The sequence below is a fragment of the Hippocampus guttulatus genome, chromosome 20 (assembly GCF_054856545.1).
Source record: "Hippocampus guttulatus isolate MCC_2025c chromosome 20, RoL_Hgut_1.0, whole genome shotgun sequence".
Taxonomy (NCBI): Eukaryota; Metazoa; Chordata; class Actinopteri; order Syngnathiformes; family Syngnathidae; genus Hippocampus; species Hippocampus guttulatus.
Genome location: NC_141280.1, coordinates 11,937,501 through 11,950,000, shown reverse-complemented (window position 1 = coordinate 11,950,000; position 12,500 = coordinate 11,937,501). Strand labels below are relative to the sequence as shown.

At 54.0% G+C, this 12,500-nt stretch overlaps 17 non-coding genes and 2 pseudogenes across 17 annotated transcripts; all 19 read left to right on the top strand.

Moving 5' to 3' along the window:
• The first annotated feature begins 3,129 nt into the window (after positions 1-3,129).
• On the top strand, positions 3,130-3,238 carry LOC147188826 (5S ribosomal RNA; annotated as a pseudogene).
• A 363-nt stretch (positions 3,239-3,601) lies between these two features.
• Positions 3,602-3,720, top strand: LOC147188825 (5S ribosomal RNA). The gene has a single exon (XR_015098315.1). It is a non-coding gene; the product is annotated as a 5S ribosomal RNA (ribosomal RNA).
• A 479-nt stretch (positions 3,721-4,199) lies between these two features.
• Positions 4,200-4,318, top strand: LOC147188824 (5S ribosomal RNA). The gene has a single exon (XR_015098759.1). It is a non-coding gene; the product is annotated as a 5S ribosomal RNA (ribosomal RNA).
• A 364-nt stretch (positions 4,319-4,682) lies between these two features.
• Positions 4,683-4,801, top strand: LOC147188823 (5S ribosomal RNA). The gene has a single exon (XR_015098369.1). It is a non-coding gene; the product is annotated as a 5S ribosomal RNA (ribosomal RNA).
• Positions 4,802-5,164: 363 nt separating this feature from the next.
• Positions 5,165-5,283, top strand: LOC147188822 (5S ribosomal RNA). Its single transcript, XR_015098198.1, has one exon. It is a non-coding gene; the product is annotated as a 5S ribosomal RNA (ribosomal RNA).
• Positions 5,284-5,647: 364 nt separating this feature from the next.
• On the top strand, positions 5,648-5,766 carry LOC147188821 (5S ribosomal RNA). The gene has a single exon (XR_015098146.1). It is a non-coding gene; the product is annotated as a 5S ribosomal RNA (ribosomal RNA).
• A 363-nt stretch (positions 5,767-6,129) lies between these two features.
• On the top strand, positions 6,130-6,248 carry LOC147188820 (5S ribosomal RNA). Its single transcript, XR_015098758.1, has one exon. It is a non-coding gene; the product is annotated as a 5S ribosomal RNA (ribosomal RNA).
• Positions 6,249-6,611: 363 nt separating this feature from the next.
• Positions 6,612-6,730, top strand: LOC147188819 (5S ribosomal RNA). Its single transcript, XR_015098757.1, has one exon. It is a non-coding gene; the product is annotated as a 5S ribosomal RNA (ribosomal RNA).
• A 362-nt stretch (positions 6,731-7,092) lies between these two features.
• Positions 7,093-7,211, top strand: LOC147188818 (5S ribosomal RNA). The gene has a single exon (XR_015097849.1). It is a non-coding gene; the product is annotated as a 5S ribosomal RNA (ribosomal RNA).
• A 363-nt stretch (positions 7,212-7,574) lies between these two features.
• On the top strand, positions 7,575-7,693 carry LOC147188817 (5S ribosomal RNA). Its single transcript, XR_015098327.1, has one exon. It is a non-coding gene; the product is annotated as a 5S ribosomal RNA (ribosomal RNA).
• Positions 7,694-8,055: 362 nt separating this feature from the next.
• LOC147188816 (5S ribosomal RNA) lies at positions 8,056-8,174 on the top strand. Its single transcript, XR_015098755.1, has one exon. It is a non-coding gene; the product is annotated as a 5S ribosomal RNA (ribosomal RNA).
• A 479-nt stretch (positions 8,175-8,653) lies between these two features.
• Positions 8,654-8,772, top strand: LOC147188815 (5S ribosomal RNA). Its single transcript, XR_015098754.1, has one exon. It is a non-coding gene; the product is annotated as a 5S ribosomal RNA (ribosomal RNA).
• Positions 8,773-9,136: 364 nt separating this feature from the next.
• Positions 9,137-9,255, top strand: LOC147188814 (5S ribosomal RNA). The gene has a single exon (XR_015098037.1). It is a non-coding gene; the product is annotated as a 5S ribosomal RNA (ribosomal RNA).
• Positions 9,256-9,618: 363 nt separating this feature from the next.
• LOC147188813 (5S ribosomal RNA) lies at positions 9,619-9,737 on the top strand. Its single transcript, XR_015097969.1, has one exon. It is a non-coding gene; the product is annotated as a 5S ribosomal RNA (ribosomal RNA).
• Positions 9,738-10,101: 364 nt separating this feature from the next.
• LOC147188812 (5S ribosomal RNA) lies at positions 10,102-10,220 on the top strand. Its single transcript, XR_015098043.1, has one exon. It is a non-coding gene; the product is annotated as a 5S ribosomal RNA (ribosomal RNA).
• Positions 10,221-10,583: 363 nt separating this feature from the next.
• LOC147188811 (5S ribosomal RNA) lies at positions 10,584-10,702 on the top strand. The gene has a single exon (XR_015097881.1). It is a non-coding gene; the product is annotated as a 5S ribosomal RNA (ribosomal RNA).
• A 364-nt stretch (positions 10,703-11,066) lies between these two features.
• LOC147188810 (5S ribosomal RNA) lies at positions 11,067-11,175 on the top strand (annotated as a pseudogene).
• A 364-nt stretch (positions 11,176-11,539) lies between these two features.
• Positions 11,540-11,658, top strand: LOC147188809 (5S ribosomal RNA). Its single transcript, XR_015098753.1, has one exon. It is a non-coding gene; the product is annotated as a 5S ribosomal RNA (ribosomal RNA).
• Positions 11,659-12,021: 363 nt separating this feature from the next.
• LOC147188808 (5S ribosomal RNA) lies at positions 12,022-12,140 on the top strand. Its single transcript, XR_015097880.1, has one exon. It is a non-coding gene; the product is annotated as a 5S ribosomal RNA (ribosomal RNA).
• Positions 12,141-12,500: the final 360 nt, after the last annotated feature.

Below are 12,500 nucleotides of genomic sequence, written 5' to 3'. Positions count from 1 at the left end.
GAGTCCTTCTATGCCGCGCTGCGTGGCCTGATCCTCCGCGTCAACCCCCGGGATAAGCTCTTGGTTCTGGGGGATTTCAATGCGCGGGTGGGCCGGGACCATCAGCTTTGGGGAGGGACTCTGGGGAAGGAAGGCGTTGGCAACTGCAACGAAAATGGAGAACTACTCCTTGGTCTCTGCGCAGAGACGGAGATGGTAATAACCAACACACTGTTTCGGATGGCCAACAAGCACAAGACCACCTGGCAACATCCAAGATCCGGCCACTGGCACCTGATCGATTACGTCCTTACCCGAATCTGCGACCGATCCGACGTCATGGTCACGAGGGCCATCCGCTCCATGGATGACGGATGGTCCGATCACAGGCTGGTAGCCTCAAGACTTAGGCTGAAGATCGCGCCTGCGAAAAGAAGGAAGAAGATCCCCAAGAGGATACGTTTCAATGTTGGGCTGCTGAGGAATCCCCAAGTCCTCGAACAGTACCAGACGTCCCTCGCGGACAAACTGGACACTCAACCTCGGACCCTTCCTGCCACTGTCCACTCAGACTGGGAGCACTTGAAAACTGCGCTCACCAAATCCGCGGAAGAGGTCCTCGGTGTCCAGAAGAGGAGAAATCCCGACTGGTTTGCCGAAAACCTGGAAGAAATTGAGCCACTGATTTCAAGAAAGAGAGAGGCTCGCATTGCATGGCAGAACTGCGTTTCCTCCAAGAGACTTGAAGAAGCCTACCGGACAGCCAAGAGTGAAGCACAGAGAGAGATCCGGAGGATCCAAAATCAATGGTGGGTCAACTTTGCCCACCAAATGCAGAGTTCCGCTGATCGTCACGATACCAGATCCTTCTTCGAAGCAACGAGGAAGATCATCGGTCCGGCTCACAGTCCTCCAATGGCTGTGAAGGCAAAGGACGGCACCATCCTGCAGGAAAAGGAGGATACTCACCAGCGATGGAAGGAGCATTTCATGGAGCTCCTGAACCGTCCGACATGCGCAATAGACGGCTTCCTCGATCCTGTCCCCCAGCTCCCCGTGCAACACTGGATGACGGAGCTGCCGACTCTCCGGGAGATCTCCGGAGCCCTGAGGAGGATGAAGAAGAACAAAGCTGCTGGAGTCGACGACATCCCCGTAGAACTTTTACAAGCTGGGGGTGCACATCTCCTCACCCGCCTCCACACCTTCATCCTTCAATGCTGGATCGAGGAGACGGTGCCTGGGGAACTGAAGGACTCCGTCATCGTCACGATATTCAAGAAGGGCGACAAACTCGACTGTGGAAACTATCGTGGAATTTCGCTGCTGTCAACTGCTGGAAAACTCATCTGTCGTATACTGGCCGACCGACTCACCTGTCTCGCTGAGCGGGTTCTTCCGGAGTCCCAGGCGGGCTTCCGTCCAGGAAGGGGAACCGCGGACATGGTGTTCTGCGCCAGACAGCTCCTGGAGAAGTGCCGGGAGCAGCGGAGGGAGTTCCACGCCATCTTTTATGATCTGGCCAAAGCGTTTGATTCTGTGCCCCGAGCAGCACTCTGGAAAGTGCTGGAACGTCAAGGCTGCCCCCCCAAATTCATATCCCTCATCCGGATGTTTCACGACGGCATGAAGGGTTGCGTCCTGACTCAGGGCGAAATGACTCCCCCATTCCCGGTTCGGACCGGAGTCAAACAGGGCTGCACGGTGGCACCGACGTTGTTCTGCCTCTACATCGCCGCGCTCATCCACCACGTCACCCCTGTCCAGGAGCACGGAATCACTCTACGCTACCAAACTGAAGGGTCGCTCTTCAACCTCAGCCGTTTGAGGAGCAGGCGGGGGACCATGGTCACGACCGTCAGCGAACTCCAGTACGCTGATGACAATGCTGCAGTCTCCAACTCCTCCGGGGGCCTCCAGCTCATCGCGGACGGCTTCGCCGCGGCGTACAGGACCTTTGGCCTCTCCGTCAACACCAAAAAGACAAAGACCCTCCACCTGAACCATCGTCCACCCCAAATCTCCATAGACGACGAACCCATCGAGCAGGTCTCGGCGTTCCCTTACCTGGGCAGCATTATCCAGGAGGACGCCGGCCTCACGGAGGACCTCACTTACCGTATCCAGGCAGCCCACACAGCCTTTGGACGCCTCGGTCGTCGGGTCTTCAGGAATCACGCCATTTCCACCAACACGAAGATCATGGTGTATAAGTCTGTCGTCCTCCCGACCCTTCTCTATGGCGCCGAATGTTGGACCCTCTATCGGAGCAGCATCAAGAGGCTCGAGAGGTTCCACCAAGGACGACTCCGATCTCTCCTCAACGTTTCCTGGGAGCAGAGAGTGACTAATAATGAGATCCTCACCCGGGCTGGCCTCACGAGTATCGAGGCCATGATCACCCTGGCCCTACTGCGGTGGGCCGGCCACGTGCAGCGGATGAGCGACGACCGTCTCCCGAAGCAGCTCCTTTACGCGGAGTTGCTGGAGGGCACCCGTCCCCGCGGTGGCCCGAAAAGACGATTCAAAGACCAGCTAAAGGGTCATCTTCAGCGGTGCCGGATTCCCCCGGCACAGTGGGCTGACCTGGCCGCGGATCGGGCGGCCTGGCGTGGGGCTGTGCGGGGCGGGGTCCAGGTCCTCGAGACTCGACGCGTCGCTGCGGAGGAGGACCGGCGAGCGCGGAGGAAGGAGAGGGCCCGGCAACCGCCCGGCCCCCCAACCCACTTCTGTCAATCCTGCGGGCGGGGCTTTCGGGGAAGACTGGGCCTCTACAGTCATCGGAGACACAAGCACCAGGAGCCGTCGCCTTGTCCTGGGGGCCGCATTCCTCGATAACGAGGGCCTTCACCGACCGAACTGGGGGACCCACAACGTTGAACTGATATTTTTAAATCTCTTATTGATGTGTTGCAACTCCGCTGGAAAAGCACACTTTTGCAACAGACATCAAGTACCGAGGAGCTGCGTGCTCGCAGCGGGCCGTATGCGAGCCTGACAGGCTGAGCGCTCAAACCACCACGGGAGCGGGCCCCTCCTTCGTGCACTCGGGAGGAGGTGAATAAATGAAAAAAATTCACCCCACCACTCCACCCCCGACCCGGAAGTGCCCTGTCAGCTATAAAAGGGACAATTTTCACTTCTTTTCTCGCTTATGGCCATACTACCCTGAGAACGCCCGATCTCGTAAGCTAAGCAGGGTCGGGCCTGGTTAGTACTTGGATGGGAGACCGCCTGGGAATACCAGGTGCTGTAAGCTTTTGCACCCACGTGAACACTCTTTCACGTTATTTCGCGCTTCCTTTTCTCCACTTTTTCACCTCAGCCTTAACTGGGAGAGCCACAACGTTGAACTGACATTTTTAAATCTCTTATTGATGTGTTGCACCTCCGCTGGAAAAGCACACTTTTGCAACAGACATCAAGTACCGAGGAGCTGCGTGCTCGCAGCGGACCGTATGCGAGCCTGACAGGCTGAGCGCTCAAACCACCACGGGAGCGGGCCCCTCCTTCGTGCACTCGCGAGGAGGTGAATAAATGAAAAAAATTCACCCCACTACTGCGCCCTCGACCCGGAAGTGCCCTGTCAGCTATAAAGGGGACAATTTTCACTTCTTTTCTCGCTTACGGCCATACTACCCCGAGAACGCCCGATCTCGTCCGATCTCGGAAGCTAAGCAGGGTCGGGCCTGGTTAGTACTTGGATGGGAGACCGCCTGGGTATACCAGGTGCTGTAAGCTTTTGCACCCACCTCCAATTCACAACACAAATCACTGCTCTTGCCTAAAATTTTGGCTTTCATTTGTCATTCAACTTTCACTTATCCTGTGTTTTGAAATCGTTTCCTTCAAGTTGATTTGACAGATCAACGTCTCTTTGGAATAAAATAATGTCCAACAGAGGGAGCCGTCTGCACGCTGCTCGGTCATGATAGCACTTGGACAAGAAGCAGCTTGGGATTTCCGCCTGCTGGATGCTTTTGCACCTCCACTGGAAAAGCAAAATTTTGCAACAGACATCAAGTACCGAGGAGCCTCGTGCTCGCAGCGGACCGTATGCGAGCCTGACAGGCTGAGCGCTCAAACCACCACGGGAGCGGGCCCCTCCTTCGTGCACTCGCGAGGAGGTGAATAAATGAAAAAAATTGACCCCACTACTGCGCCCCCGACCCGGAAGTGCCCTGTCAGCTATAAAGGGGACAATTTTCACTTCTTTTCTCGCTTACGGCCATACTACCCTGAGAACGCCCGATCTCGTCCGATCTCGGAAGCTAAGCAGGGTCGGGCCTGGTTAGTACTTGGATGGGAGACCGCCTGGGAATACCAGGTGCTGTAAGCTTTTGCACCCACGTGAACACTCTTTCACGTTATTTCGCGCTACCTTTTCTCCACTTTTTTCACCTCACCCTTAACTGGGGGACCCACAACGTTGAACTGATATTTTTAAATCTCTTATTGATGTGTTGCACCTCCGCTGGAAAAGCACACTTTTGCAACAGACATCATGTACCGAGGAGCTGCGTGCTCGCAGCGGGCCGTATGCAAGCCTGACAGGCTGAGCGCTCAAACCACCACGGGAGCGGGCCCCTCCTTCGTGCACTCGCGAGGAGGTGAATAAATGAAAAAAAATCACCCCACTACTCCGCCCCCGACCCGGAAGTGCCCTGTCAGCTATAAAGGGGACAATTTTCACTTCTTTTCTCGCTTACGGCCATACTACCCTGAGAACGCCCGATCTCGTCCGATCTCGGAAGCTAAGCAGGGTCGGGCCTGGGTAGTACTTGGATGGGAGACCGCCTGGGAATACCAGGTGCTGTAAGCTTTTGCACCCACGAGAACACTCTTTCACGTTATTTCGCGCTTCCTTTTCTCCACTTTTTCACCTCAGCCTTAACTGGGAGAGCCACAACGTTGAACTGACATTTTTAAATCTCTTATTGATGTGTTGCACTTCCGCTGGAAAAGCACACTTTTGCAACAGACATCAAGTACCGAGGAGCTGCGTGCTCGCAGCTGGCCGTATGCGAGCCTGACAGGCTGAGCGCTCAAACCACCACGGGAGCGGGCCCCTCCTTCGTGCACTCGCGAGGAGGTGAATAAATGAAAAAAATTGACCCCACTACTGCGCCCCCGACCCGGAAGTGCCCTGTCAGCTATAAAGGGGACAATTTTCACTTCTTTTCTAGCTTACGGCCATACTACCCTGAGAACGCCCGATCTCGTCCGATCTCGGAAGCTAAGCAGGGTCGGGCCTGGTTAGTACTTGGATGGGAGACCGCCTGGGAATACCAAGTGCTGTAAGCTTTTGCACCCACGTGAACACTCTTTCACGTTATTTCGCGCTACCTTTTCTCCACTTTTTTCACCTCAGCCTTAACTGGGGGACCCACAACGTTGAACTGATATTTTTAAATCTCTTATTGATGTGTTGCACCTCCACTGGAAATGCAAAATTTTGCAACAGACATCAAGTACCGAGGAGCTGCGTGCTCGCAGCGGACCGTATGCGAGCCTGACAGGCTGAGCGCTCAAACCACCACGGGAGCGGGCCCCTCCTTCGTGCACTCGCGAGGAGGTGAATAAATGAAAAAAAATCACCCCACTACACCGCCCCCGACCCGGAAGTGCCCTGTCAGCTATAAAGGGGACAATTTTCACTTCTTTTCTCGCTTACGGCCATACTACCCTGAGAACGCCCGATCTCGTCCGATCTCGGAAGCTAAGCAGGGTCGGGCCTAGTTAGTACTTGGATGGGAGACCGCCTGGGAATACCAGGTGCTGTAAGCTTTTGCACCCACGTGAACACTCTTTCACGTTATTTTGCGCTTCCTTTTCTCCACTTTTTCACCTCAGCCTTAACTGGGAGAGCCACAACGTTGAACTGACATTTTTAAATCTCTTATTGATGTGTTGCACCTCCGCTGGAAAAGCACACTTTTGCAACAGACATCAAGTACCGAGGAGCTGCGTGCTCGCAGCGGACCGTATGCGAGCCTGACAGGCTGAGCGCTCAAACCACCACGGGAGCGGGCCCCTCCTTCGTGCACTCGGGAGGAGGTGAATAAATGAAAAAAATTCACCCCACCACTCCGCCCCCGACCCGGAAGTGCCCTGTCAGCTATAAAGGGGACAATTTTCACTTCTTTTCTCGCTTACGGCCATACTACCCTGAGAACGCCCGATCTCGTCCGATCTCGGAAGCTAAGCAGGGTCGGGCCTGGTTAGTACTTGGATGGGAGACCGCCTGGGAATACCAGGTGCTGTAAGCTTTTGCACCCACGTGAACACTCTTTCACGTTATTTCGCGCTTCCTTTTCTCCACTTTTTCACCTCAGCCTTAACTGGGAGAGCCACAACGTTGAACTGACATTTTTAAATCTCTTATTGATGTGTTGCACCTCCGCTGGAAAAGCACACTTTTGCAACAGACATCAAGTACCGAGGAGCTGCGTGCTCGCAGCGGACCGTATGCGAGCCTGACAGGCTGAGCGCTCAAACCACCACGGGAGCGGGCCCCTCCTTCGTGCACTCGCGAGGAGGTGAATAAATGAAAAAAATTCACCCCACTACTACGCCCCCGACCCGGAAGTGCCCTGTCAGCTATAAAGGGGACAATTTTCACTTCTTTTCTCGCTTACGGCCATACTACCCTGAGAACGCCCGATCTCGTCCGATCTCGGAAGCTAAGCAGGGTCGGGCCTGGTTAGTACTTGGATGGGAGACCGCCTGGGAATACCAGGTGCTGTAAGCTTTTGCACCCACGTGAACACTCTTTCACGTTATTTCGTGCTTCCTTTTCTCCACTTTTTCACCTCAGCCTTAACTGGGAGAGCCACAACGTTGAACTGATATTTTTAAATCTCTTATTGATGTGTTGCACCTCCGCTGGAAAAGCACACTTTTGCAACAGACATCAAGTACCGAGGAGCTGCGTGCTCGCAGCGGACCGTATGCGAGCCTGACAGGCTGAGCGCTCAACCACCACGGGAGCGGGCCCCTCCTTGGTGCACTCGGGAGGAGGTGAATAAATGAAAAAAATTCACCCCACCACTCCGCCCCCGACCCGGAAGTGCCCTGTCAGCTATAAAGGGGACGATTTTCACTTATTTTCTCGCTTACGGCCATACTACCCTGAGAACGCCCGATCTCGTCTGATCTCGGAAGCTAAGCAGGGTCGGGCCTGGTTAGTACTTGGATGGGAGACCGCCTGGGAATACCAGGTGCTGTAAGCTTTTGCACCCACGTGAACACTCTTTCACGTTATTTCGCGCTACCTTTTCTCCACTTTTTTCACCTCAGCCTTAACTGGGGGACCCTCAACGTTGAACTGACATTTTTAAATCTCTTATTGATGTGTCGCACCTCCGCTGGAAAAGCACACTTTTGCAACAGACATCAAGTACCGAGGAGCTGCGTGCTCGCAGCGGGCCGTATGCGAGCCTGACAGGCTGAGCGCTCAAACCACCACGGGAGCGGGCCCCTCCTTCGTGCACTCGGGAGGAGGTGAATAAATGAAAAAAATTCACCCCACCACTCCACCCCCGACCCGGAAGTGCCTGTCGGCTATAAAGGGGACAATTTTCACTTCTTTTCTCGCTTACGACCATACTACCCCGAGAACGCCCGATCTCGTCCGATCTCGGAAGCTAAGCAGGGTCGGGCCTGGTTAGTACTTGGATGGGAGACCGCCTGGGAATACCAGGTGCTGTAAGCTTTTGCACCCACGTGAACACTCTTTCACGTTATTTCGCGCTTCCTTTTCTCCACTTTTTCACCTCAGCCTTAACTGGGAGAGACACAACGTTGAACTGACATTTTTAAATCTCTTATTGATGTGTTGCACCTCCGCTGGAAAAGCACACTTTTGCAACAGACATCAAGTACCGAGGAGCTGCGTGCTCGCAGCGGGCCGTATGCGAGCCTGACAGGCTGAGCGCTCAAACCACCACGGGAGCGGGCCCCTCCTGCGTGCACTCGGGAGGAGGTGAATAAATGAAAAAAATTCAACCCACCACTCCACCCCCGACCCGGAAGTGCCTGTCAGCTATAAAGGGGACAATTTTCACAATTTTTCTCGCTTACGGCCATACTACCCTGAGAACGCCCGATCTCGTCCGATCTCGGAAGCTAAGCAGGGTCGGGCCTGGTTAGTACTTGGATGGGAGACCGCCTGGGAATACCAGGTGCTGTAAGCTTTTGCACCCACCTCCAATTCACAACACAAATCACTGCTCTTGCCTAAAATTTTGGCTTTCATTTGTCATTCAACTTTCACTTATCCTGTGTTTTGAAATCGTTTCCTTCAAGTTGATTTGACAGATCAACGTCTCTTTGGAATAAAATAATGTCCAACAGAGGGAGCCGTCTGCACGGGGCTCGGTCATGATAGCACTTGGACAAGAAGCAGCTTGGGATTTCCGCCTGCTGGATGCTTTTGCACCTCCACTGGAAAAGCAAATTTTTGCAACAGACATCAAGTACCGAGGAGCTGCGTGCTCGCAGCGGACCGTATGCAAGCCTGACTGGCTGAGCGCTCAAACCACCACGGGAGCGGGCCCCTCCTTCGTGCACTCGCGAGGAGGTGAATAAATGAAAAAAATTCACCCCACTACTCCGCCCCCGACCCGGAAGTGCCCTGTCAGCTATAAAGGGGACAATTTTCACTTCTTTTCTCGCTTACGGCCATACTACCCTGAGAACGCCCGATCTCGTCCGATCTCGGAAGCTAAGCAGGGTCGGGCCTGGTTAGTACTTGGATGGGAGACCGCCTGGGAATACCAGGTGCTGTAAGCTTTTGCACCCACGTGAACACTCTTTCACGTTATTTCGCGCTACCTTTTCTCCACTTTTTTCACCTCAGCCTTAACTGGGGGACCCTCAACGTTGAACTGACATTTTTAAATCTCTTATTGATGTGTCGCACCTCCGCTGGAAAAGCACACTTTTGCAACAGACATCAAGTACCGAGGAGCTGCGTGCTCGCAGCGGGCCGTATGCGAGCCTGACAGGCTGAGCGCTCAAACCACCACGGGAGCGGGCCCCTCCTGCGTGCACTCGGGAGGAGGTGAATAAATGAAAAAAATTCACCCCACTACTGCGCCCCCGACCCGGAAGTGCCCTGTCAGCTATAAAGGGGACAATTTTCACTTCTTTTCTCGCTTACGGCCATACTACCCTGAGAACGCCCGATCTCGTCCGATCTCGGAAGCTAAGCAGGGTCGGGCCTGGTTAGTACTTGGATGGCAGACCGCCTGGGAATACCAGGTGCTGTAAGCTTTTGCACCCACGTGAACACTCTTTCACGTTATTTCGCGCTTCCTTTTCTCCACTTTTTCACCTCAGCCTTAACTGGGAGAGACACAACGTTGAACTGACATTTTTAAATCTCTTATTGATGTGTTGCACCTCCGCTGGAAAAGCACACTTTTGCAACAGACATCAAGTACCGAGGAGCTGCGTGCTCGCAGCGGGCCGTATGCGAGCCTGACAGGCTGAGCGCTCAAACCACCACGGGAGCGGGCCCCTCCTGCGTGCACTCGCGAGGAGGTGAATAAATGAAAAAGATTCACCCCACTACTGCGCCCCCGACCCGGAAGTGCCCTGTCAGCTATAAAGGGGACAATTTTCACAATTTTTCTCGCTTACGGCCATACTACCCTGAGAACGCCCGATCTCGTCCGATCTCGGAAGCTAAGCTGGGTCGGGCCTGGTTAGTACTTGGATGGGAGACCGCCTGGGAATACCAGGTGCTGTAAGCTTTTGCACCCACGTGAACACTCTTTCACGTTATTTCGCGCTACCTTTTCTCCACTTTTTTGACCTCAGCCTTAACTGGGGGACCCACAACGTTGAACTGACATTTTTAAATCTCTTATTGATGTGTTGCACCTCCGCTGGAAAAGCACACTTTTGCAACAGACATCAAGTACCGAGGAGCTGCGTGCTCGCAGCAGGCCGTATGCGAGCCTGACAGGCTGAGCGCTCAAACCACCACGGGAGCGGGCCCCTCCTGCGTGCACTCGCGAGGAGGTGAATAAATGAAAAAAATTCACCCCACTACTGCGCCCCCGACCCGGAAGTGCCCTGTCAGCTATAAAGGGGACAATTTTCACTTCTTTTCTCGCATACGGCCATACTACCCTGAGAACGCCCGATCTCGTCCGATCTCGGAAGCTAAGCAGGGTCGGGCCTGGTTAGTACTTGGATGGGAGACCGCCTGGGAATACCAGGTGCTGTAAGCTTTTGCACCCACGTGAACACTCTTTGACGTTATTTCGCGCTTCCTTTTCTCCACTTTTTCACCTCAGCCTTAACTGGGAGAGCCACAACGTTCAACTGACATTTTTATATCTCTTATTGATGTGTCGCACCTCCGCTGGAAAAGCACACTTTTGCAACAGACATCAAGTACCGAGGAGCTGCGTGCTCGCAGCGGACCGTATGCGAGCCCGACAGGCTGAGCGCTCAAACCACCACGGGAGCGGGCCCCTCCTTCGTGCACCCGCGAGGAGGTGAATAAATGAAAAAAATTCACCCCACTACTCCGCCCCCGACCCGGAAGTGCCCTGTCTGCTATAAAGGGGACAATTTTCACGTTTTCCCTCGCTTACGGCCATACTACCCTGAGAACGCCCGATCTCGTCAGATCTCGGAAGCTAAGCAGGGTCGGGCCTGGTTAGTACTTGGATGGGAGACCGCCTGGGAATACCAGGTGCTGTAAGCTTTTGCACCCACGTGAACACTCTTTCACGTTATTTCGCGCTACCTTTTCTCCACTTTTTTCACCTCAGCCTTAACTGGGGGACCCTCAACGTTGAACTGATATTTTTAAATCTCTTATTGATGTGTTGCACCTCCGCTGGAAAAGATCACTTTTGCAACAGACATCAAGTACCGAGGAGCTGCGTGCTCGCAGCGGGCCGTATGCGAGCCTGACAGGCTGAGCGCTCAAACCACCACGGGAGCGGGCCCCTCCTTCGTGCACTCGCGAGGAGGTGAATAAATGAAAAAAAATCACCCCACTACTCCGCCCCCGACCCGGAAGTGCCCTGTCAGCTATAAAGGGGACAATTTTCACTTCTTTTCTCGCTTAAGGCCATACTACCCTGAGAACGCCCGATCTCGGAAGCTAAGCAGGGTCGGGCCTGGTTAGTACTTGGATGGGAGACCGCCTGGGAATACCAGGTGCTGTAAGCTTTTGCACCCACGTGAACACTCTTTCACGTTATTTCGCGCTACCTTTTCTCCACTTTTTTCACCTCAGCCTTAACTGGGGGACCCACAACGTTGAACTGACATTTTTAAATCTCTTATTGATGTGTTGCACCTCCGCTGGAAAAGCACACTTTTGCAACAGACATCAAGTACCGAGGAGCTGCGTGCTCGCAGCGGGCCGTATGCGAGCCTGACAGGCTGAGCGCTCAAACCACCACGGGAGCGGGCCCCTCCTGCGTGCACTCGCGAGGAGGTGAATAAATGAAAAAAATTCACCCCACTACTGCGCCCCCGACCCGGAAGTGCCCTGTCAGCTATAAAGGGGACAATTTTCACTTCTTTTCTCGCTTACGGCCATACTACCCTGAGAACGCCCGATCTCGTCCGATCTCGGAAGCTAAGCAGGGTCGGGCCTGGTTAGTACTTGGATGGGAGACCGCCTGGGAATACCAGGTGCTGTAAGCTTTTGCACCCACGTGAACACTCTTTGACGTTATTTCGCGCTTCCTTTTCTCCACTTTTTCACCTCAGCCTTAACTGGGAGAGCCACAACGTTCAACTGACATTTTTATATCTCTTATTGTTGTGTCGCACCTCCGCTGGAAAAGCACACTTTTGCAACAGACATCAAGTACCGAGGAGCTGCGTGCTCGCAGCGGACCGTATGCGAGCCCGACAGGCTGAGCGCTCAAACCACCACGGGAGCGGGCCCCTCCTTCGTGCACCCGCGAGGAGGTGAATAAATGAAAAAAATTCACCCCACTACTCCGCCCCCGACCCGGAAGTGCCCTGTCTGCTATAAAGGGGACAATTTTCACGTTTTCCCTCGCTTACGGCCATACTACCCTGAGAACGCCCGATCTCGTCAGATCTCGGAAGCTAAGCAGGGTCGGGCCTGGTTAGTACTTGGATGGGAGACCGCCTGGGAATACCAGGTGCTGTAAGCTTTTGCACCCACGTGAACACTCTTTCACGTTATTTCGCGCTACCTTTTCTCCACTTTTTTCACCTCAGCCTTAACTGGGGGACCCTCAACGTTGAACTGATATTTTTAAATCTCTTATTGATGTGTTGCACCTCCGCTGGAAAAGATCACTTTTGCAACAGACATCAAGTACCGAGGAGCTGCGTGCTCGCAGCGGGCCGTATGCGAGCCTGACAGGCTGAGCGCTCAAACCACCACGGGAGCGGGCCCCTCCTTCGTGCACTCGCGAGGAGGTGAATAAATGAAAAAAAATCACCCCACTACTCCGCCCCCGACCCGGAAGTGCCCTGTCAGCTATAAAGGGGACAATTTTCACTTCTTT